General features: G+C 50.3%; 1 protein-coding gene across 3 annotated transcripts in view; it reads right to left on the bottom strand.

Annotated features, from left to right (window-relative positions):
- Positions 1-24,212, bottom strand: part of SULF2 (sulfatase 2) — a 106,858-nt gene extending 82,646 nt beyond the window's left edge. Inside the window, exon 1 of one of the 3 annotated variants that reach the window (XM_081033552.1) lies at positions 23,680-24,212. The gene's annotated coding sequence lies outside the window, so the exon portion shown is untranslated. Of the gene's footprint in view, positions 1-23,179; positions 23,320-23,533 lie in introns of those variants that run through there. The other 2 variants (XM_081033554.1, XM_081033553.1) reach the window with 2 other exon arrangements.
- Positions 24,213-25,229: the final 1,017 nt, after the last annotated feature.

The raw sequence follows: 25,229 nt of genomic DNA, 5'->3' as shown, positions 1-25,229 counted from the left end.
CCCTCCTGTACCCCCATCACACCACAAGCCCAGATCAGATCACAAGCAATGATGGGGAGTGGGGGGTAGGCGGGAGGGCGAATCTTGGCTCAGCCCAAGATTCAGGTCTCTACTGTTGCTCTGCTCTTTACTCTCTGCTGTCATTTTTCTACTTCTTGAGGAAATGAGCCTTCAAGTCCTGTCCAGATATAGACTTTTGGTCTCATTTATTTAAAGAGAGAGAGAAGAGGGAGAGGAGAGAGAGATAGAGAGACAGACAGAGAGAGAGAACGAACACAGACGTTTCGAGAGGAAACCAAACTTGGAGTCTGGCTGAGTCACCCTTCCTGTGACCTTGAAGGATTAGACCCCAAAGTCATGTCTCAGGGAACTCATCAAGGGCCCCAGGTTCCGCAGAGAGGAATGTGCTGCCTGCGAATCTCTCCTGCAGACTGCAACAGCCACCTACCGGGTCTCCCTGCGTCCCGCACCCCTGCCCCCTTCCATTCTCCCCAGAGCAGCCAGTGGGGATTTCCTAAAATTCAAATCAGATCATATCACTCAGTGAGGCACGTCGGCCACAAAACTGAAGGGCACTCACTCCAGGTGGTACAAGTACAGACACTCGCCTCACCTTGGTCCCAGTCCTGTCACTCACCTGCTCACACCATCCCCTGGCTTCTCATGGCTCAGGGAATAAAATGCAAACTCCCTACAATCCTGCCCCTGCCCACCTCTTCTACTTCTTCTCAATCGCTCTCCAGCTCCACTCTTTCCTTTCTGCTGTTTGGACAAGTCAAACTTGTTCCTCCCGGGGGCCTTTGCACTTGCTCTTCCTTAAACCTGGAAGAGTCTTTCCCTAGATTTTGTGTGATGGGCTTATTCTCTTCTGTCAAGTCTTGGCACAAATGTCACTTCCTTGGAGAGGCTGCAATGACTGCCTATCTAAGGTGGTGTCTCCATCTGGCCTACTCTCCATATATTATAACCTGTTTTATTTCCCTCATAATCTCTACTACAACCTATAATTATCTTATTTATTGCCTCGTTCTCCCCACTGGAGGGTCAGCTCCATGAGGGCAGAGGCTGGGTTTGTGTTAATCACAGCTCTGTCCCCAGCACCTACGACCATGCCTGGTACACGGTAGGTGCCAAATACATATTCAGATAAATAAAGGAGTAAGTTTCCTGAAGGTCCTCTGAGCTCTGCAGAGTGAGGGAGGCTGGGCTGGGAAGGGCTGCACCATAACCTGGGTCCAGAGGCTCAGAGGCAGACCTCCGTTAGCGACACCCTCCCCCCCATCCCCCTTCTTGAGTCACCAAGGAGGAGTTGGCCACTCTGAGTTCTCTGGGCACACGGGAAGGGACCAAGGGTGGACTGCTGTTTGCCCACCCCTCCCACCCATTCATCCTCCACCCTGCTGGTGCCCCAGGAAGAACTCTGCAGACTGGTCTCCGGCTTCCAGCTGGTGCCCCCAGTGGAAGCCCTGCAGTGAGGCTGCAGGCAGGAGGCATTGGCCAATCAGCATACTTACTCTCCACTGCTCCCTCCCCAGCATGCAGTGGGTCCCAGTGCCTTTGTCTCTAGTCTGGCCACAGCTCCAGTTCCCTCAGTGCCAGGGCACCTCTCCCTTCTCTTAGGTCCTTCAAGCCTGGGGTAGTCATGGCTTCTCTCCCTTGTGAGTTCCCGGGTGCTGCATCATTCCTTGTGTGCTCCTTTACCCCCACCCCGCTTCTAAAAACAGTGTCTCAGTGGATTCTCCCTAGAGGAGGCTGGGACAGAATAGGCTCCACTCAGGGCTTCCTTCCCAGGGAACTCAGACAGGACATCTGTGCAGAGGGACGAGATGAGAGTCACATTATCACGGGGGCTGACTGGGAACTGGGAGTTTCATAGGCCCAGAGGGTAAGACCGATTTCACCCCCAGCCACTCATCTGCTAAAACACGTCTCTCAGCAGCCAGAGCCCCTGCACATCTTCTGTGTAATGGGCACCTGGTTTGTGCCACATCGTGTGATGGTTGAGACTGGACTTGGAATTACTTGTTGGCTGACCCTGGGCCAGTAACTTAACACCTCTGTGCCTCAGTTTCCTTATCTATAAAATGGGTGTAAGGGATTGAGGAGTTAATACAGAATGTTGAGACTAGAGCCCAACACATGATATTAATTGGAACTCATCATTCACACTGTAAACCGTGATTACATTATTATTACTACCATTGCAAGATGGGTGTCAGGCACTCTGTTTGCAGAATGTCTGCCAATTCCTATGCCCACTGTCTCACACAAGGACTAGTACTGCCTTTCCCCAAAAATAAGACCTAACCAGAAAATAAACCCTAGCATGACTTTTTCAGGATGTCATCCCCTGAACATAAGCCCTAATGCATCTTTTTTTTTTTTTAAAGATTTTAGTGGGGAAGGAGAACAGGACTTTATTGGAGAACAGTGTGTACTTCCAGGACTTTTTTTTTTTTTTCCCAAGTCAAGTTGCTGTCCTTTCAATCTTAGTTCAGCTTCAAGTTGTTGTCCTTTCAGTCTTAGTTGTGGAGGGTGCAGCTCAGCTCCACCAGTTGCCATTGCTAGTTAGTTGCAGGGGGCACAGCCCACCATCCCTTATGGGAGTCAAACCGGTAATCTTGTGGTTGAGAGGACGTGCTCCAACCAATTGAGCCATCTGGGAGCTCAGTGGCAGCTCTAAAGGTGCCATGTTTAATCTTTAGTTGCAGGGGGTGCTGCCCACCATCCCTTGAGGGATTCGAGGAATCGAACTGGCAAACTTGTGGTTGAGAGCCCACCCACCCATGTGGGAATCGAACCGGCAGCCTTCGGAGTTAGGAGCACGGAGCTCTAACCGCTTAAGCCACAAGGCCGGCCCCCTGATCCATCTTTTAGAGCAAAAATTAATATAAGACCCGTTCTTATTTTTGGGGAAACATGGTATTATTCCCATTTTACAGCTGAGAACAACTGAGGCCTAATCACTGTCCTAAGAGAACACAGAGAAAATGGCAGAGACAGGGTTTGGCCTGTGTTCTCCCTGCCTGCTCGGCATGGGCCCCTCACCACTAAACTCAACATTTCTCAGCTTCTTCCATTCAAATGTCCCGATTTCTACCCTATCTGGACAACCCTTCCACTGTTATTTGCTTCAGATATTTCTTTAAATGGCCTCACTTTAAAAGAAAAGCACAAATATATATTTCTGGAAGAAAAACTTTGTATCCAAGGAAAAATGGATAATCAGCAAACCTTCCTAATAAAACTAGCAACACAAATACAGTCAAAGAAAACAGACACAGTGTTGCTCAGTCTAACAGTATCTAGTTCATGTTGAAGGCTCTAAGCCCAGCCCCGAACTCGCCTGTTCTTGAACTTGCACTCTCTCTTTTTCAGGGAGATTAGCAGGTGATAAAGGAGTCAAATCATATTAGCACTGTCTCTGCTGGAGGTAATGGGAGTCTTTGGAGGGGTGAAAAGGAGACATGTTCTAGCCATCTAATGGGTCCCTGAATTACTCCAGATCGTGGAGTGGTCCTCAAATCATGTTTATCAGTCTGTGTTCCTCCTTGGGAAACACAAGTGCTTTGCACTTGAACTGATGCGCCAACCAGCCCACTGAAATGCACATTCATGTTTCTTCAGATAAACATCGACGGATAAAATACGATCGAGAGAATTTCCAAGGGATGCCCTACGAACAGCAACACTCTTATACCAAAAATAATGCAGCAAATGCTTATTGAGAGCTTGCAATGCTCCAGCCCTTGCTCTAAGCATTTTATGCATATGAACTCCTTTAATCTGCCTACCTACCCATTAATATTATACCCATTTTATGGATGAGGAAGCCGAGGTCCAGAGAGTAAAAACACTTTCCCATGATCACGTGGCTCAATAAGTGGCAGACATGGGATTCAAACGGAGTCTGGCTCCAGTCAGCTAGCTCAACCAAAACCTCCAGGAAGCAGATCTCTGGGCAAGCTACTAAGAGTCTCCCAGCCTCAATTTCCTTATTTGCCAAATGGAGCAGCAGGTGGCCAGGTGTCCTTCGAGGCCATGTTCGGCTCTGGGCTTGTGACGCAGAGGTCCAGGGGAGCTGAGAGTTACAGCCTCAGCCCTGGGCCAGATGGCAGGTGGAGCTGGGGTACATGGTCAGTGGCTCTCTGTTTCTGCCACCCACGTTGGTCTTCTAAGTACCCTCGACCTGGGCAGCATAAGCCACCAGCCAGGATGCCCCTCCTGTGGATGGAAATCTAAGCTCTGCGAGCAGAGACTGGAGAATAACAGGAGCTAATTATTTCATCAGATCAAGTCATCAGTAGGTCGATTTTTGATGAATTCCCCTGGCTCCAACTTCCCTTGGCCTTGTGCCAGCCTCGCTCCGGATGCTGAAGAAATCAATTAAAAATGACACAAGGAATTCTGCCTCCAGTTTTTTTTCTTCCTTCTTGGTAAAAGACTCAAAGTGGATGAACTGAGGGAGGGGCTGGCTAGCCCATGCAGCCGCAGCGGACCGACATTCTGTCCGTCCCACGGACACCACCTCTCATCCCACCAGCTTATTGCAAGGTCCATTCAGCTGCTTCTCTTTGTCCTGTGACTTCTCACACACCTTCTCCCCAGCCAGAACAACAGCTCTGGAAATCCTAATGTCCCAAGCATTCAGAAATATCACTCCTGCTTCGGGATTTACCTGATGACCTGTGGAGGAGCAGGTCTCAAGGTGAGTTACCTTGACCCTGCATACCACAACTTTGGAGACACATGCGGGACCTCACCCAGGCCTGTCCGGAAAGGACCCAGATGGCTGCTTTCCTCTGAGGACCCCCAAATCCAACACAAGTGGCTGAGAGGGGCTTGGGAACGATCAAGCAGCTGAGGGAGCGGAAGAGGAAGAGGTAGCCAGCAGCAGAATGAGGCACTGACCAGATGGGAGAACTTTCACGGAAGGTGGGGACAAAGGAAATTGTGGGATGTGCAGAGATGTGCTGTGTGCTGGGGCCAGAGCCCCTGCAACAGACTGGGGGACCCTCCTAGGTGGTCCAGAAAGCCCAGCCACTTATGTCTTCCTTCCTTTACACATATTTAATTAGGGCCTACCATGTGAGGCACAGTGTTAGGTGGTAGGATAATCCTGCCTGGATTGTAACAGCCTTCTAACTGGTTTCCCTGCCTCCACCATCACCTTCTTCCATCGAGCAGTCAGAAGGATCCTATTAAAAGTAAGAAGCTATCTTCCTCTTGGGTACTTCCCAGCTACCCTCCCTGCCCTATTACTGGGAACTGACCATGTCCCTCTATTGCTTTACTGAGGAGCCACAGCTCTGTGGACCTCTCCAAGTTCCAGCAAATATTCCCTGCTATCCTCAGCCCCAGGGACCTGTGTTACTCATTTTCTTACATTCTGCTCACACCATTTTTGGAGGGCACTGTTTCCTGCAGGACTGATACAGCAAGCAGACAACACAGCTGGGATTTGCACCCAGATATTCTGACCCCAGAGCCCTCTTCTGACTATGCTCACACAGGAAATGATGAATGATACAAGAGGCTGAGGTTAAATGTGTTATGCAGCAGGAGAAAGGAGGAGGAAACTGCTGATCTGGGGGCAGTCAGGGAGGGCTGCCTGGAGGAGTCATTACAGAGTAACGTTTGAGAAGCCTACCTGGAACAAAGTTCTGAGAACCTAAAGAAGGGGGTGGAGGACAGTGTGCTTTAGGCAGAGTGGGAGAGGTGGAAACGTGTGGTCCCAAACTTCACAAGCCCAGGAGTTGTCTAGACAGAGGATGACACAAGCACATCTGCTAAATCTTACACTCCCCCTGGAGTCTCCCCTTCTTCCTGGCCACAGGCTTTTTCTAGCTTTCTCTCTTCCTCTCCAGGGCTGTCAAAGTAAGGATGGGAGCTCCTGTAACCTATAGGCCACAGACTCTCCCTGTCTCCCCTACCCACGCCCAGGGAGTCTGGTGGCTGTCCACGCCTGTTCTTGGAATTCTAGCCGGAGGCAGAGAACCAAGCCAGCTCTCAAGAGCAGGACAGGGGACAAGAAAAGAGTCCGTCAGAGAAAGGAGGGGAAGATCAAGTTTCAACACAAAAGCTCAGGATCTGGAAAGGAAATTAGGGCCTAAAGAGAAGTGCTTAAGTACGCAGTAGCCTGCATAACTATTCACTCAACAAGAAATTCTCGAAAGCCCACTATGTGCCAGGCATAGTTCTTGGCACTGCTGATCAAACAGTGGAAAAAAAAAGTCTTTGCCCTCATGGCGCTGAGATCCTAAGGAGTCAAAAGCTGGGGTTGGAGGACTCCAGCTAAAGGTGAGAGGCGTCAGAAAACAGGGTTGAACCCTGTGGCAAAACACAGGTGAAGTGTTAGACTGGGGCCATGGATTATAGTTAGAGAGCAAAGAAAGTTTGGAAACAAGATATCTGAAATCTTGGGAAGCTGAGCATCACAAGGTTTTGCATATCAAGTGAGGGAGCATTTGAGAAGTCATACAGTTCATACGCTTAAATATCTGGGCATCTGCTACAATCCAGGTAGTGTTTCATGACCAGAGGAAAAAATCAGACACAAATTTATTCTCATGGAGCTGACAAAGAGAGTGGAGAAAAGCAAGCAGACAGATTGGTAAGTGCTAGGGGGAAAATGCAGTAGGGACCACGCTAGAGAAGGGGTCTAGATGGCCTGGGTTCAACTCTTGGCTCCACTACTAACTAGCTGTTAGGCAAGTAACTTAATCTCTTGTGGCCTCAATGTTTTAATCTGTAAAGTGTCACCAATTATAGCACTGATAGAGTTGTGAGGATGAAATGACTTAATACTCATGAAGCCTTTACAACAGAGCTATATCCAGTAAGCGCCTAATAAATGTTGGCTAGTGTTATTGTTGGGTTTGGGCTACCCAGCATTCTCTCCATTTACTTTCTATACGGTAACAGTGCCCAGTTTTCATTTGGGGATCCTCTTCACCCCGATGCTTAGTCATTAAGGTTCAAATTAGACCCCAATTCCCGTGCTCCAAGGCTAGACCTTGGGACCCAGACTGGAGCCAATCAGGGCCTTCCAATCTCCCTGCCTCAGTGATTGGCCAATCAGAGTAATCCAGGCGCTTTGACTTAATTAGGAAGAGGCACCTATTCTAGCTGGCTAACTCATTCTATGTCTTCCCAATATGAGGAGGAGGGAAGACTCTAATGTCATCTTGCCTCATGTGGAATTGGAAGGTAGCCAACACATAGGAGAGAACAGAGCTGCAGAATGGAACGTACTTGTATCTTGACAATATTTGAGACCTGGATTCAGCTAAGCCTGAATATCAAGTGATTTACCTCTGGGTTCTTTGTTCCTTTCTTTGCACCAATAGATTCTTCTATGGCCTTTTATGACTTTCAACTCGTTTGAGCTGTTTTCTTTCTTTCTAGATCAACGTTCTCAACATTTGGACTCTTTAGGGACATGAATCAAATTCTCTTTTTTTCCTTAGGTCACTCCGAGTTGCTTTCTGTCGCTTGCAATTGAATGAGCCTGAATGGCAGAGGAAGCTGGGGGCAGAGTGTTGACTCAGGTGGCATCCCAGCCACCTTCTGCCTCTATGTTTAGAGACCTGACAACACAACCTGGGCCTGTGCCCAACTCTCGGCCTTATCGAAGGCAAACTTCCCTCATCCTTATTTGTCAACTGATAAAAGAAAGGTGGTTTGGAAAAGCTGAAGGCACGTGGGCGTGGGAGTCATGAATTATGCTCCTGATTTGGCCTCAGTTTCCTCATCTGCCAAGAAAAGCAGACTATTCCGTGGGCACGGCCTTGAAGTTTGGGACGGGTGGAGTCTGACAAGTGGAGAGGGCGCCTTCCCTGGCCTCCCTCCCAGAAGCAGGCCTTGCTCTGTGAGTCCCGGCCTTGATCCCAGGTTTGTTTTCTTCAGGACACCCATGACAGCTTGCAATTCCTTTACGCACTCCTCTGGTTGGGCTTTGATTTTGTGGGAGGTCATCTGTCCTACTGGAAGTTCCACGTGAGTAGGGGCTGTTTCTTTCTAACTCCACAGCCCCAGTCCCTGGCACAGCCTGGGTCCCAATTCTTCCAAGTAGCCAACAAATATTGACTGAGCACCTACTATGCACAGGCCCTATTCTACATGTTCGAGATCCAGAAATGACAAGCTTTCATGAATCAGACACCCAAATAAGCTACAGGCATACGCGGTTCAGATGAGTCCTAAGATGACATTGCAGGAGAGGGAGGTTGGAAGCACCAGTGCGGGGGAGGCTATGATTTTTAAATGGGGGGGTGGTTCGCAAAGGCCTCTCTGGGAGATGACATTGGGGCAGGGTCCTGAAGGAGGTAAAGGAGTGAGCCTTGTGGATATTAAGGGGAACAGTGTTCCAGGCATAGGGAAAAGCAAATGTCCTGAGGAAGGAACACGTTTGGGCGTTGGAGGATCAAAGTGGGTAAGTATGGCTGGAGTTGAGTGAGGGGAAGGCTAAAGTTTAGAGTTAGAGGGGGACCTGGAAGGTTCCACCCACGAGTGCTGAGATTGGAAATAGGTTTTAACAGGATCCTTCTGCCTGTGCGTGGAGAACAGACTGTCGGGCGTGAGGGTGGATGCGGGGGGTCGGTGAGATGACTGCTATCGAAAGTGCTTCGACCCACACAGGGGCAGTGAGATTCTGGATGTTGCTGAATGAATGAAGGGAAGACTGGCACAGGCCCAGTGCTCCAATTACTATTTCAGTATAACAATTTACCCCCAAACTTGGGGGAATAAAATCTTTTTTTTTTTTTTATGCACAGGGACTCGTGATCAGGAATTCTAACAGGATGCAGCGGGAATGGGCTGGTCTCTGCTTTATAATGTCTGAGGCCACAGCTAAAGAGACTCAAGAACTGGGGACTGAATCCTCTGGTGGCTGCTGCTGGCAGTCTACGGGGACCTCAGGGACCTCTCCATGTGGCCTGGGCTTCCTCCCAGCATGGCGGCATCTGATTTCTTACACGGCATCTCAGGGCTCCAACAGCAAGCATCCCAGCTGGCAAGGCACTGCTGCCTCTCTTTTCTCACTTAGCCTCAGATGTTCCCCCAGCATCGCTTTTACCCCATTGTAGGCCAGGCCAGATTCAAGGAAGGGACAGGGACCCCACCTCTCAACGGAGGCGTGCCCAGGTCACACTGGAGGTGAGGATCTGGGGTATCTTGTGGCCATCTTGGAAACACAGTGGGCCCTGCCAAGTCACGGGAACCTGGGCACGGCAGGGGGTGAGAGCCTGTGGGCCTCTCCCAAGCCCACATCACCCCTTCCGGGAAGTGAAACTCCATCTGCGTCATATTCAATCTGTCTGCATCTGCCACACTTCGGAATTTGTGCCAACGTCCATTTCAAAGATCCCCAAGCCTCAGGAAGCCTGGAGTGACCTGAAGCTGCTTAGACCCCACTCCTCCTTCTCACACAACTCAAAGGGGGCTGGTGCAGAGGGTTCTGAAGGGAGCAGAAGAAGAGGCAAAGAGAAAGGCTCTCCCTGGTTGTGAAAGCATCAAGTTCCCCTCTTTACTTCGGAGAACAGAGTTTACCCAGTAGATGGGCATTGAAAACCTTTCTTTATTCTCACTTAAAAAAATAAAAAACAACACAAAACTTCCTCTTTCTTGTTAAGTAGGAAGGAAACCACCTAATGAAGCCAAACAGAAGTGAATAATCTGATTTGGGGGAACCAACTGGCCCTAACTTCCGTCAGTCCCTCCCTGCTGATGTGAGAACGACACCCTTTGGCCCTGTGAGCTCAGGGCTGCTGTGCCATGGAAGCCGCCCAGGAGGGGAGCCAAAACTGGTCTGTGGATGGAGACTACACTGAGGGGTGACAGGCTGGGGCCCCAGGGCGAGGTTTGGGACACACAGTAACAATGCCTGGCTGGGCAGGAGAGGTGCAGAATAGCTCCCAAGCTGCCAGAACTCAGCCGGAGACAGTGCAACTTCTCCGCCTCGTCTAGAATCTACTGCTGGAACTTTACGGGCAGCTCCCAGGAAGCTCCCAGTGGCAGGGGCTTCTGGTGTGAAGCCAATAGTCGGCTCCGTTCCGAAACGGGGGACATGACCAATCTTTGCCCTGGGCACTCCATCCGTACGTCAGGGTCTCGGTTCTCCATGGCACCTGTCCTCTCATTTGTGCAAAAATGATCTTTCAGTTCACTCCCTTTCCTATTTCAGTACCTTTATTTACAAAGGTTTCTCCCTCCATGGGGAACGAGGACCACTTGCCCTAAACTAGGGTTTCTCCTCTCGGGCACTACTGCCACTGGGGCCGTGTCATTCTTCACTGTGCAGGTCACTCTGCCTACCGTCGGACGTTCAGCAACATTCCTGGCCTCTACCCCTTAGGTGCAAGTAGCACCCACACCCATCAGTGACAATCATGTCTCCAGACATTGCCACATGTCCCCCGGGGGGACAAAATACCCCCCGTGTGAGAATTACCGCCATAAATGGATAGCAACACTAAGAAACACACGTGCAGTGACCTTGTGGTTCAATCCTTGCTTGCCCAGAGTACTGAGCCTTTTCTTACAAGCGGAGCAGGTCCCCTTGAAGACAACGGAGGAGGGGTTAATGGGACTCCCTCCTTGATGTCAGAGGGCTCTAAAGAGAGCAGAAAAGGGAATGTCCTGCTCCTTGAGCTTCAATGTCATTTACAGCCTGTACATGGACCCCTAGGATGGGATCCCTGGGTCCCATCAATGAGAACCACTCCTTGATCCAGACAATGGAAGGGGTTATGGGAGCCCAGCAGGCTGGCCCAAGCCCTGGGCTCACAAGAAATCTGGATGTTGTTTGGTCACCTTTACACCTGTGTGCTGTGGCCTTTGTCTAAAGCAGGGACACAAACTCAAATGCCTACAAGGCCAAGTAGGAGAATTAAGTGGGTAATGTGGCCTAGATTTAGGGGAGCGAAGGAGGCGTTGGTGGGTGGGAGCTGGACCACACTGGAGACGCGGTTTCCAAAGTGAAAACATTCAACACATTTTAAACACTGAACAGGCTAAATAAGGCCCCTCTGTGTGATCTTTTCTGAGCACCTACTCTGTGCCTGGCACTGTGTAGGATGCAGGTTAACAACAGTGGACATGAGGCAGGCCTCTGTCAGCAAGGAACTGACACACTGGTGGAGACAGATAATTAATGAATAAAGAGGAATTTCAGATTTTCTTAAGAGCTTGGAAGGAAATTGTCAGGTGACAGGACAGAGAAGAAATTGGGGAAGGCCTCTAGGAGGAGGTGATGCTTGAACTGAGACCAGAAAGTGGGTGAGAAGCCAGTCGTGGGAAAAATACTTTCTAAGCAAAGGAAGAAGCAAGTGCAAAGGCCCTGTGGGGGGAATGGACTTGGCCCATCTGAAGAACAGATGTGCAGTAGGGCAAGAGCAGGGAGGAGTGGCAGCCTGGCATAGGAGAGGCTGGACATCACCTTCTCGCCAGCCCACGCCTGCCAGGTAGGCTACACCTGCTACACTTCCTGGGTGTTTAGAGGAAATTGGAATCGGATACAGAAATTCCCATGTCTGTTCTTTGTTTTTTTTGTCTTAGCTGTGAACAAAAGCTTCCCTGGCAGCAAGTTACAAAGTTATTTCTGCGAAAGGCCTTTGGCCAAAAGCAATAAAGTCCGACCTGAACAGAGTCATTATTCACGCCTAACTGTGGGCTGGTTCTTATTGTAGACTGCCTCCGCCAGGACTGACAACTCCAGTCACACCCCACCTCCCCAGTTTAAACCCCACACTTTCTCAGCACTGTTTGCCCCCATAGACCAAGTATTTATGTTACCATTTATGTTACCAGAGATCGTAGTTTCCTTCAAGAAGAACATAAAAGGGATAAAAGGCTATTTTGACTGGCCAGTATGAATAATCCAATTATTTCTTACTTTCCACCCAACTCACAGCCGTGTGCTCCTTCCTCACCCATCATGCCCCTGCTATTAGCAGATAGCTTCTCATTAGCGCACCTGGGAAACCGTCCGAAGCTTACAATTATGTGAGAAGCTTGGACTCATAGGTGGGGGGAGGGAGTCTGAAGCTACTTTTACCAAATAACCCACTAAATTTAGAGATCCTAGTCAAGAGAATTTGGAATGACAGGTTCATTGCCAACCCTGGCATGCTGTGCAATCTAATTAGCAGCTGGAAATAGACTGTCAAGTAGGAGGGAAGCCGTGGGTCAGAGGTGCTCTTTGAGCTCGCATCACTGTGCCCAACAGGTGGTCGCATCACAGCTGAGGGACTCACTGGATGCCGGCCGGTGTACTATGTATAGGTGTACAGTGGCTATAAGAGAGGGAGTGACAGGGGACCACGGGGGGGGGGTGGGCTCTGGGGAGGTGGGAACATACCCGCACTGCAGGCAGTTCCCTCATAACCATGCACCTGCTCCCTTCTAGGTGTCAGCTCAAACCACCCCCGTCTTTGGGGTGATGATGCTGAGAGGCAGGGTAGTGATTCTAGGAGTTGGCTTTGCCCCATAAACTGAACAGGGATCCAAGACCCCCAACAGTGCCCTGCATTATGGAGACCGTCCTGGAAGAACTGCCACACAGACCTGGGCTTTCTACTTATACTAGACTTTAAACCATTCATTCATTCATCTACTCATTCATTTCAAAATGTTCACTGCTCATCTTAGGGCACAGTCACTTATTCCGAGGTTTCTAATTTTTCGTCTTTGCAGCATCTGGCCCCCTTCTTTGGACAACAGCACTGCCAGCAACTCCTGCTCTGAGGTCCCCAGAACTTTCTAAGCTAAAGCCTTAAGAAAGCCTGAAAGCTTTCATTTCTGCAGTTTTAGATGTCAGGCCACCCTGAGACCCCAATACAGTGAGGAAGTCCAAGCAGCCATGGGAAGAAGCCATGTGGAGAATAGAGCCATTGAGCTAATAGTCCCAACTGAGCTGCTATCTGTGACCAGCACTGGTGGCCAGCCGTTGGAGTGGAGCCATTTGGACCCTCCAGCTGATATCACATGAAGAACACCCTGGCAACCCACAGAATCACTGGAAATCAATTGTTGTTGCTTTAATCCAGAGTTGGGGGTGATGTGTCGCAAAGCAGAAACACAACTGAATGACACTGATTAGAGCCCATTCCCCCAACTGGAATGTCACAAATCACCTATGATGGGTCAAGATTTGTGGTCTTCTGGGGCTGATGGCTTTAATCAAATGACCACTTAGAAGAGAACATCATTCATTCATTGTTTCAATCATTGATTCAAACAGCCACCAAGTCAAGCATTGATGGTACAATGATGTATAAGCCTAAGGACCTCCTATTCTAGCAGGGCCATTACACATAGTGCCTCAGTTTCCTCAAATAATAGGCCCTGAACTAATAGGCTTAAAAGGGCTGTTGTGATGATTAAATGCTTGGCAACAAATAAAGTCAATGCTATTAGACTTTTTTTTATTAACAGTTGCAATTGCATTGTTGCATTGTTCCTAGAAGTGTAGCCATCTGGTGTGAGCAAAGTGTTGTGGCAAGGGACAAACTCCAATGCCCACATGGGCCATGCAGGTGACACACATGAGTGAAGCCATCCCAGTGTAAGAAAAACCTGCTACGTCCCTTTCTCTCCATCTCTCACTTACCCACTTTTGATAGAGGCTAAGAACAGAGAAACATTGTTCCACAGGAAGAACACCGCAGCCCAATGACAATGGCAAATGAACATGGCCACAACCTCGGATAATAGGGAACGGGGGGGACTGTGGCAAAAATAGAGACCACGTGGTCAGAACAGGAGTTCTAGTATATCCAGCTAGGGTTCACAGCTCCCTCTTTTTTAGAAGCTAGAAACTATAGTTTCTAAAATGAGAACTTTAACAATTGTTAAGCATCTGACAACTTTTAAAAATGTTCAAAACAGTGTGTAAGTCAAAACATTTTTTTGTGAGCTGAACACAGGCCCTCATTAGCCAGCCTCTGATGTCCTATTCTAACAGGGTGACAAAGCAAGGAGAGACTTCTCTGTACCTCACTTTCCTCTTCTGTAAGGTGGCCATTAGAATATCCCTATGCTATAGACTGTGTTTCCCGAAAATTCATAAGTCGAAACCTCATCCTCAGTGTGAGGGTATTTGGAGGGGAGTCTTTGGGAGGTGATTAGGTCAGGAGGGGAGCCCTCATGAACGGGATTAGTGCCCTTATAAGAGAGGCGCTAAGATTGCTCCCTTGCCCCTTCTGCCATGTGAGGACACAGGGAAGGACAAGGTGCCATCTATGAACCAGGAAGCAGGCTCTTACAAGACACCGATGCTGCTGGCACCTTGATGTTGGACTTCCTAGGCCCCAGAACGGCGAGAAAGAAGTCTCTGGTGTTCTACTGCAGCAGCCTGAACACATTGAGATGCCTGCGTCACAGAACATTATCACACATCACCCGAGCTGGCACTCAGTACGCCGCCGGGCATATAGATGTTGCTCAGTAAATGTGAGCTGTTAGGAGGAGGGGTTGGGGAGAGAGGTGAGAAAGCCCCGTCTCCTGCACTGCAGTAGCTCCTTTCAAGAGGGGACAATTGGAGGGGCGGGGGAGTCTGGGGGCACATGCAGAAATGTTTACCCCAAGATCTCTCATTAGAATGTCATGCCACTGATCTCACAGATGAATTCTCAAAAAAATTAAAAATAGATCTACCACATGATCCAGCAATTCCACTTCTGGGTATGTATCCAAAGGAAACAAAATCAGAATCTAGAAGACAGATCTGCACCCCCGTATTCATTGCAGCATCATTCACAATAGCCGAGCCACGGAAACTAAGAGTCCGTTGACCAACGGATGGGTCAAGATGTGATACACACACACACAAATATTCTTCAGCTACGAAAAGGAAGGGAGTCCTACAATTTGCAACAACATGTACAGACATTGACGACGTTATGCGTAGTGAAATAAGTCAGACAGAGAAAGACAAACCCTGTCTGATCTCACCGACATCAGAAGCTCCTATGAGTATCCCCATCTTACAGAAGCTGGATCTGAGGGTCAGAGAGGTTCAGTGAGCGACTTGCCCAGCTCCGCCCAGCTACTGAGTGGCCAGGCTGGGACTTGAACCAGGAAGTTTGGTTTGTTGGTTCTCGAGTCCAAGCCCTTAACCATTATGGTACACTGACTTTCAGAGATGTCTCTTATGTCCAGGCTTCTATACTTTCTTCATCTCCTGCCCAGTGGAGGTCACTGATACCTAGAATATTCCAGGAACTCATAACCCCATTCACTGGAGAGGCTGCTCCAAGCTAACTACGTGGGTTTGTTTCACTGGCTGGACTAGGGCATTTTTGGACCATGTCAACAAGGAGGGTTGATGAGCAGAAAGAGGAGCTTGGGGACAAATGAGACAGAAACTGTGCCCCACTCAAAGGTCACTCCTTGGTTGACAGGACCCCAATTTTGTTCAGGAGGTGGACCTTCCCCAGCTCTGGCAACAAACCAGCATTAGTCTAAGCCTGTGGTTCTCTGAGTGAAGTCACCACCCACCCCCGCCACACACACAAAAGGGTGTTCTCAGGAATTTGGGAGGAGGTTTTGGTTGTCACAATGCCTGGGGGGTACTTCTGGCATCTAGTGGGGGTGCAGGGATGTTGGATAATTTGCAACTCTCCACACAGTGAATAATCGCCCCATTTCCAGCACAACCTTCTAATATCCCACAGACATTCAGGCAGGTGTAAAAGCTTTTACCTGACCTTAGAAATCAACTCCATTTCACATATAAACACAAAAGCTGTTCTATATGCCTCTATTCAACCCTGAATTTTCTGGGAATGCGACCACTCAGGAAATTGAGGGAAGACTATTGTTTCATTTGGAAATTTTGGTAAATTGTTCACTATTTTGGAAAATCACATTGTCGATGGCCATACCACTTGTATTTGAGCTGCCAAAACCACATGTCCAACTCCCACCGTGTATGTAGCTGTCAGATTTACGTGATTCTACACGAGCGTGAACACCTAACTCCTTCATTGTGTCATCTAATATAGTTGTGCCTAAGCACGTATATGCTGCAATACATATGTGTAATTATAAACTGCTTCCCTTTGAGCTTTCCTTTGAATTCAAGTCAGGGTATTTTACTGATTAAAAAAATGTGTGTAGATAAACCTATCTAGGAATTCCTATTATCTAGGAATTTATTTCAGGTAAACCTGGCAAAATTATTTGCTATAAGAAGAGGGTGTCTAATCTGCTAATTTTGGGAACCACCAAGCTAAGTCAAACATGAAAAGCCCATTTCGCTTTAGCAGTGTTTGGTTTAGAAGTAAGCACAAAACTCAACTCTGGGCGAAGGAAGCATAATACAGCAAAGTGTGCTGGCGTGGCGTGCTCTTGGAAGGAGTCCGAGCCTACTCTTTACTCTTACTTTGCATGGTGATGTGTGTGATGCCTGGAGCTGTGGCAGTGATCTTGAGATCATGAAGCAACAAAGTCAAAGACATGCTGAGGACAGAAGAACTGAGCACAGGAAGATCCTGGGTCCTTATTGGCTTTACTGTACTGACCAACTGGCCCCTGGACTCTTCTGCTTTGGACTCTTGCTATGTGAGAATTAAATGTTTCTACTACATAAGCCACTCTCAGCCAGGAATTCTATTACCTGCAGTGAAAACATCTTGATTCCCACTCAAATGATTAGGACTCCAAGCCACTAAGAACCCTCGTTGGTTTTCCCGTTCTCTGAAACATTCGACAAGTAGTTTGCATGCAGAAGTCTGTGGACAGTGTCTCCCTCCAGAGCAGGCCATGAACACAGCTTCTGGATGATTTGATTTTCATCAGAGCGTGAGGATCTCCCGAACTTCTGTGGGCTAACAGTTTTGTAAATTTCTTTTCAAAAAGCTCCCCTTTCCTGGCCACGGAGGTGGGTCAAGTCCCCCACGGGGACCCTGACCGGGAGCCAATGAGAAAGGCTGCTGGCAACATTCTTCCCCTAACACATCTGGCTTCCACCTGGTCAAACATATCTTGGGTAGCATTCCTGGTCCCCGGGAATGGCCCTGCCCATCAGCTTACACACACAAGATTTGCTCATAACGACTCTGAGTTTGGGATAGAATTGACCCACGTTTCAAGCAGGGCCCAGGTGTGCGAAGCCGTGGGCCAGGACTCGTGTTTCGGAATCCTATTAAGAGACCACGGAGAATTCAAAACAGCGGTACTCTCTGGGTAGGAAGAATTCCACAAAGTCTGGGCTGGAGGAGAAGGTCTGAAGACTATGGCAACAGCTGTTCTACCAAGGAGGCATCGTGCTGCGTGCAAGGCCCAAGATGCTGCGTGACCTTCAGCAATTTCCCAAGGGCATCTGTAGCAGAGTGATGCTGATTTACTTCTGTCTGCTAATCACTCATCAATGAGAAGGACAACGGGAGGCTCAGCCTGAGCCTCTGGGAGTGTCTCAGGTGTGCTGTAAAGAGGTGAACCCATGGGACGGGCTAAAAATATTCATCAAATAGATGCATGATGGGCCGGGGGGGGGGCAGGGGGCAGGGAAGGAGGGACAAAACTGTGCCAAAGAACAAAATACAATCTCCCAGATGATTGTGTCCAGTCCCATGGCTTAAAATACCATGGAAGAGCTGATGACTCCCAAATGTAGTTGCCAGGTCCAACCGGCCCCAGACCTGTGTATCCAGCACCCACTGAGTTACCAGACACCCAGCTTGAGTGTCATCTCAAACCCAACATTTCCACAGCTAGAGTCTGGATCCTCCCACCGTGCCCCAAACCTTCTCTCCCAGTCTTCCCTGTTTAGGAATCACCAGGCTGCCCAGTCATCTTGGACTCCTAGTTACTAAAGAGATTTGCTCGGGGGTGTGGGGGGGCTGCCCTGCACTGTTAGGATGTTTAGCAGCATACCTGGCCTCTATCCACTGATGGCAGCCAGCAGCACTTCCTTTCCCAGTCGAGACAACCAAACATGCCTCTAGATATTGCTAAATGTCCCCGGGGTAGGGTGGGAGGGCAAAGTCACCTTAATGGAAAACCACAGCACTTTCCCTCATTCTGAATATTCATTCCGCCAGCAAGTTCCGCTGGCTTTGCCATTTCACTCCATCGCTGTGGGTACCATCACCATCCAGGTCAATATAACTCCTCATTCTTATGTCCCAGCATCCACTTGCAAAACACTCTTTCAGGGTAGCCACTGAGATCTTTTTCACACACAAATCATGTCATCCCTAACTTAAAACTCTCCAACGATTTTTCCATTTCATTTGAAATAAAATCTAAGTTTTCTACCATGGCCGGCATTTCTTACCACAGACCTCATCTCCCCTCCTCCCTTCTTATTCACTACCCTCCACCCCGCTGGACTTCTATTTGCACTTTGAACAGGTGTTTTGGACAGGTCACTCCTCTCCACCTCCAGGCCTTTGCACTGGCTGTTCCCTCTACCTGGAATGCTGTTCCTCCAGATCTTCCTATGGTCAGCTCCTTCTCAAAACTTAGGTCACAGCTCAAAGATCACATCCTCAAAGAAGCCTCCCCTGACCACTTGCCAAAATTTGTCCCCCACCCCATACCCTCTCATGCAGTCATTTTTCCATCATAACAATTTTTAATTTGTTTCCACTGACGAGCTTGTCCCGTCCCAAAAAGCCTCCTTTGTGGCCTTGTTTGCTTGTGTATCATCGCTTTTCCCCTTTGGAATGTAAGTTCCCCGAAAGCAGGGTTGTCTCTTGTTCATCTAACACAGGGCCTGGCATGCAGCAGCAGCTCACACACTTGTGCGCTGCCAAAGGAGAGGAATGCCATCTTATAGTGTACAGCAGTTTCTCCGACACCCTTACGTCCCTGATCTCCTTTAGAGCTTCTCCCCTGCCTTCCAGCAGCCCTTGCCTCAGACAGGAAGATGAGATACGCACACTCCAGGGCCCTCTTTCCCAGACCTCGCTGCTGATGCAGAACACACCATGGCCCTCTGGTTTACTCCCCGGCATCCAGGGCCCTCCCTGGGAGTTTGAGTCAGGAGGGTCTGGACTTTGCATTTTTAAAACAAATGCCTTCAGGTGATTTTCATGGTGGAAGGTTGGGCAAACACTGCCCCTGGCTACCAGAAAGCACAGAATCCAGGCCAGGCTGCATATTTCAGACACTATGGCAGCAAAGTCAGGCCTCCAATGCCTGTTGACCCCAATGGAGAGGGAGGGAAAGTTGCCCACTCAGTGGCTGTTTCCCTGGTCCCCACCTCAACCAAAATGGAGACAGGTCTATCTGACTATCATCTCTCAAATTAGTACCCCACCCCCATCCTAGGCTATTTGCCTCCCTAGTAACCAGGCTCCCTTTCACTGGGATTCCCCACTTGTGTTCTCCAGGGCTTTGAGGTCCAGTGAGTCTGCCCCCAGCTCCTGGGTGGGGCCTAGAGAGTGACCCAAACCTATTGTTGAGGACTCATTTTCTTGGCCAGTGATTGGTTTGGAGTGAGCACATGACATAAAATAGTCCAATCAGAGGACGCGTGGGGCTGGGGTGGGCAGTGCCAGAAAATTGGCTTGTTCTTTCCTGTTGGGCTTAAACCAGAGAGGACAGCTCTTCAGCAGCCAGCTCCACTCCTCAATTATAACAACAGCCAATGTTTACTGAGAGCTTGCCTATGTCAGATACGGTGCTAAGCACTTGACGCTGACGATCTCATTTCATCATGAAATGAACCAGGAGATAGGTGTTCCGCTCATCATCATTTGCTGGATGAGAACACTGGGCACAGAAAGGTTAAGTAACACTCCCCAGATCCCACTGCTGGGCAGGTAGCCAGGCAGTCTGGTTCTCTTAACCACAGTGCCAGAGCCTGCCCACCTCTCGGAGCTGGAGAGAGAAACCAGCCCTGTGGAAGAAAGAGCAGAGATGGAGAAGAACTGATTCTCATGACAAAGTCTGAGCCCTGACTCCAGCTGTACCTGAAGCTAGAGTTACCCACAGATGTGGGTGAAGGCTGCTTTCCCTTTGCACAAACTGCTGGGTCTATAACCCTATTGCCCAACTGCGGCCAGCCCAGTGCCTCTTCCCCTTTTGGTTCCAAGTTCTCTAGAAACCACCCCAATTAGGCACTCATGCCATTTATCAGTATGCCAATTAATTATAATGATCTTAATGATCTTCCAAATTAGAGCGCCTTGAATCCGGATCAGGGGCATTGCAGATTTCCCGTCAAGACCCAACATAAGGCAGCCTAGGGAAAGCAGGCCTGGATGAGGCCTCCTTCGCCTGCACGTTAGCATGGAGAGGCTCCACCTTCCATGTCCACTGGGCTCACAGGGCCCAGGCCTGAAACAAAGTGCCCCGGACACCAGGGTCACCCCTGCAGGAGGCACAGGTCCATGCAATTCCATCACCGACCACAGGAGGGCTGCACCGCTAGGAGAATTTTTAACTCTCCTGCCTGTGCTTTCAGTGGGTGCAAACCTTCATCTCAGACTTCATGACTTTTTCTGGCAGCCACATTGGATATTTCCTTTTGCATCTTGACTCGGGGTGAGTGTGTGTATACTCACCGGGAGAAGGAAATGTCGCTAGGCAATCACATTTTCCTCAGGGCACTTCTCCCACCCCCCCCTACCCTCGGCCCCAAACAAAATACACACCCGAGATGTCCCCCGAACAGCGGAGAGTTTGGGAGAGAAGTGGGAATTACTGAAGGACTTCTGCCTTTCAAAGTTTCATCATCTAAATATGTGTTCTCCTGTTGCACATCTGTTTCTTCTACATTTGGAAGAAAGGCCAAGGTCATGGAGAGAGGAGAATGCAGTGGGTCAGAAAGAACTCTGGAGCCCCAGGGCCTGTTGAATTCCGGCTCTACCACTGATCAGCTGTCAATAAGTCACCATCCTCTCCGTGCCTCAGTTTCCCCATCTTTGATGGCAATCAAAGGACATACCTCACTGGGTTTCGTGTGGATTAAATGAGTTATTACATATAAGGGCTTAGAACAGTGATTGGCTCACAACACTACATCAGCGTTATCTATCATCTTAAGTCTAGACTAAGCCCTTTCTTTTAACTGCAAGCTGATTAGCAAAGCAGATAGTTTTCTGAGTGACAGGCTTTTGGTCTCTTTCTAAGGGGGTGAAGTCTAACAACAGATTTGACAAAGGGGGATATTCCCCATCTGCCTAACTCAGGACTAGAAGCTGTCCCCTTGAGGCAGGTCCAAACAGGTGTACCAAACATATCCGGGGAAAGGAAGAGGGAAATGTTATCCCCAAATCAAAGGGTGCACTTTACACATCAGGGAGTGCATTTGCACGCCAGCTAGGTCCTTGGGATGGTAGTTGAATGGAGCCATTAGGTGGGGGACACACATATATGTGTGTATGAATGCATGTGCACACGCGCACACATACAGTGTCAGACACAGCCACACTGTCCTCCTCCAAGTTCAGCATTTTTATAATCAACTCATCATTCAACCCTTAAGTTTGAAAACCTAACATGTTATTAGGGTTTTAGAAAAAGCCGTAAGTTCAAACAAAAAACCCAATAAATATACCCCAAGCCCAAAGTCCAAATCCACATTGACCCTCAGTGGGCAGTTAGACCAACATCATACATTTATGTACATAAACTTGGTCCAAGGAAGGAAGACCCTTCAGGTACAAATGTCCAATGTGCCAACAGCCAAGCCCACCACCATCACCCTTTGAGCTGCTTATTTGAACACTAAATTACACACTCAGGCTGTTTTGATGAGCTTTTTCTTCTCCATGACATGGCATAAGCAAAGCTGGGAGAACCTCTCTTACAAAGTGAGTGGTCTTCAGCCTGTCCTGCCCACCCCCTTCCTATAGGTAATGAATGGCTTTAATTTAATTAGAACCCTTCAGTGCTTCTGTAATGGGTAGTGGAGATGCACTAAGAAATCCCCTTCACTATTAACTACCAGATGAGAGTAACTCTTCCCGCTCCAGGGAGAGACACCAGGAGTCCTCCAGGGAAAACCCGTCTTACCTGCTTCTCTGTGTCCTTCCCCCCCACCCCCCCACCCAACCTGCTCAGAGCAGCCTCCCTTCTCTGCCCCCAAAGGAGGGGGACCGCACTGTGGGAGAGAGGCAGGAGACAGATGGAGGGGCCAGAGGGCAGGTGTCCCTACACACACACATGTGCAAATACCCAGATTCAAACGTAAGCTGAATGTAATTACTTGGTTAATTAAATATTGACTTTTAACTAAAAAAAAGTGATTAAAACAAGCTGCAGTAAAGACTGTCCAGAAAGGAGAGGGGGCAGGGAATGAGTCAGAACTTTCAGGAAGGGGAAGAGGAGGAAGGGGGATATTAAAATGAAGGTCTGCGCTGTCCTACTGTGTGCAGGCACCTACCTCGTGCCGGGGGGAGTGACCTTCAGGATCTGGGCAGGTAGGGGATTGAAGACAGAGGTCATTGTGCCAAACTAGGATTCGTGGGTGTCTCCTACTTCTTTCCACCCGAGACTGCACCGCTTTCCCAGTGGACCCAGAGCTTCCGGGGCTCAGGAACTAGACTCCGTTCATCGAGCTTCCCTGGAACACGACGCGGTGCCTGGCACCTCGAGGGGCTCCATTAACGCTGGTAGAACGAATGAATGAACTACCACAAAGAATGCTTTTGTAAAAAGTGCACTCCTAGAAATCGCTGCCAAACTTCTGAAACCCTCAGAAGCACCAGGAGGGGAGTGTCCCGCTACGAGGCTTTGAGAACCGGTTCTGACCCAGCCTGGAGGAGGTCTGCCTGTTCAGTCCTATGTGCCCTTTTGGTGTCCCCGCGTCCCCCGCCACTCGGAAGCCCCGGTCCACCGCTTTCCCAGGTCCTGCCCGGACAAGCCCCACGTGGTCTGGCTCCTCAGGTCCGTTGGGTCTAAACTCAAAGGGGTCACGGAGGCCATACCCCGGCGGCCGGCGGGCCCAGGCGCGCGTTCCCCGGGGCCCCCAGGGCTCCGCGTGGCGCGTCCGCGGGTCGGGGGCGCGTGGCGGGAAGCACACAGTCCGTCACGGGGTCAGACGGAGCCTCCGTCCTGCCCGATGGGTCTCAGCTCCGCGCGCTGCGCTGGGGCCGGAGCCGGGCGGTCCGGCCCGGCCCCCGTTCCCCTGGGCGCCACGCTCAGCTCCGGCCGCGGGAGCCCCCGCCCCGCCCACCCGGCCCGGCCCCCGCCCCGCCCCGCACGGCCCCGGCCGCCTCACCGGTGCGGGCGCCGCCGCCTCTGCCGCAGCCCCGCCGGGCCGGGAGCGCAGGGAACTCCGCGCCGCCGCCGCCGCTGCTGCCGCCCCCGCCGCCCCGGCCGCCGCATCCCCGGCCAGAGCGGCCGCAGCTCCGCCTCCTCCCCGCCGCCTCCCGCCCCGCGGCCCCCCCGCCCCGGCCCCCGCCCCGGCCCCCGCCCTCGCCAAAGCCCGGGTCCGCGCCCCGCCCGGGAAGGTCGCACAGCGCCCAGCCGCCGGCCGCGCTGCCGGAGCCAGGCCCGGGGCGCCGAGCGCGCGTGGGAGCGGGGAGCGCCAGCCTGGGGGCCGCGGGGTCCCCCGCGCGCGCGAGCCCTTTACCTGGGGCCGGAGGGGCGCGCGGTCCGGCGGCCGCCCAGCCGCGAAGTTCGGCCCCGGCGCAGAGCGGGGGTCCGGCCGCCGGCCGCCTCCCGAGGCCGCGCTCCCGGCGCTGAGCGCGCTCCCTCCCGGGACACAGACACACTCACCCACACGCGCTCCCGCTCGCCCTCCGCGGAGAGTTGAAACAGCCGTGGGGTTCGCCCAGGAGCTGGAAACGAGGGAGGGACGCGAGCCAGAGCCGCGCGTGCCACGGTGGGCGTGCAGCGCACAGATGGGGGGCATCTAATAAATCAATTATTGCGACAAAGTCCGGAGGACCAGCGATCAGGGCCTCTTGGCTGGGAACGAAGAGAAGCCGTGCCTCTTTTCCGCTTTCTTTTTCTGACTCCGAGCTGGAAGGAACTAAGTGTTCCGCGGAGCTTGCGACAGCCCCGGCCCGGCGCTCCCGTCGTAATGACACGTTAATAAATGTTTTCTTTTATCTGCTTTCACAAGGGCTCGCCTGAGTCTGCAAACACCGACTGCCTTTGCTGAAAGCCCCGCGCGGCGCTCCTCGCTACACACACTTGCCTTGGGAGAAGTCGGCGGGAGCCGGGCTCGCAGCTAGACCGCGGGGTGAACTGCCCACGCGCCGGGGAAGCTCCCGGAGACCTTAACTGGAGCTTCACTAAAAATATCTGGTTGCCCAGAAATGGTCCGAGAATAGCAGAGAAAGGAGAAACGGGCTTCCTCCGAAAGGGGAGGAATTCGACTCAAGGTGGTGCTGTCTACCGCGGTTTCTACAGTCCCTAAAGCCACAGAACAGGCCGGACGGGTTGGGGCTAATAGGGGTATGCACGAGGCGGCGGAGATCCAATTAGTAGCTGCAGCAACACAGCTGAGATGCTAAGGGGAAACAGACCTTGCGGTAGATAAGTGTACTGGTAGGCAGCAGTAACTTATTTAAATCGAATAACAATCTTACAAGGTAAGCAGTAGGATTATACCCAAATCGCAGATGTGGAGAACAAGTCACTGAGAGGTTAAGTAACTGACTCAAAGTCACACAATTGTAAGTGGGGGCTAGGATTTGAACTCGAGAAACTTGGTTCCAGAGTTGTTCTTAAATCCCAGGCCATTGTTCCTTTTTTCAGCCAAGCATTCCCTTTCTCTGGAATAGTCATTTTTTTTTCCATGCTAGTTAGAATGGTTATGTTTAGTAAATAAGAGTGGACAGTGGTCCACGAGGATAAACATAGACTACGGGGTGGGGTGGGAGTGGGGATTGGGGGGCCGGGGAGAAGTCTAGATTCTCCCCACCATCATCTCCCCTTAGCCACTCCAGATCAATTTACAGTCTAAATAAATCAGAAGAACCTGGAACTGTTCCAAATCAGATTCTGGTGCTCACCTTTGGCACCACTGAGTTTGCTGATCTTCTGCCTTCCATTAACTTTGGAGCAAAATGTCAGGCTAACGTCTTCACCATCATCAACCAAAAAATCATGGGGACCCCCTTTCCTTCTGCCTCATCTCTGCTGGAGAAAGGGCATATTTGTTGCAGAGCCTCTAGGACAAGTGCTGTAGGTAGAAGTAGAAGACAGGCCATGTATGTAATTAAAAATTTTCGAGTAGCTGCATGCAACAGTAAAAGGAAACAGGTGAAATTAATTTTAATAATATGGTTTATTTAACCTAGTGTGTCCAAAACATTATC

Source organism: Rhinolophus hipposideros (genome assembly GCF_964194185.1).
Source record: "Rhinolophus hipposideros genome assembly, chromosome: 22".
Classification (NCBI taxonomy): Eukaryota; Metazoa; Chordata; class Mammalia; order Chiroptera; family Rhinolophidae; genus Rhinolophus; species Rhinolophus hipposideros.
The sequence above is the reverse complement of the archived record's forward strand: the minus strand, read 5'-3'. Positions and strand labels throughout refer to the sequence as shown.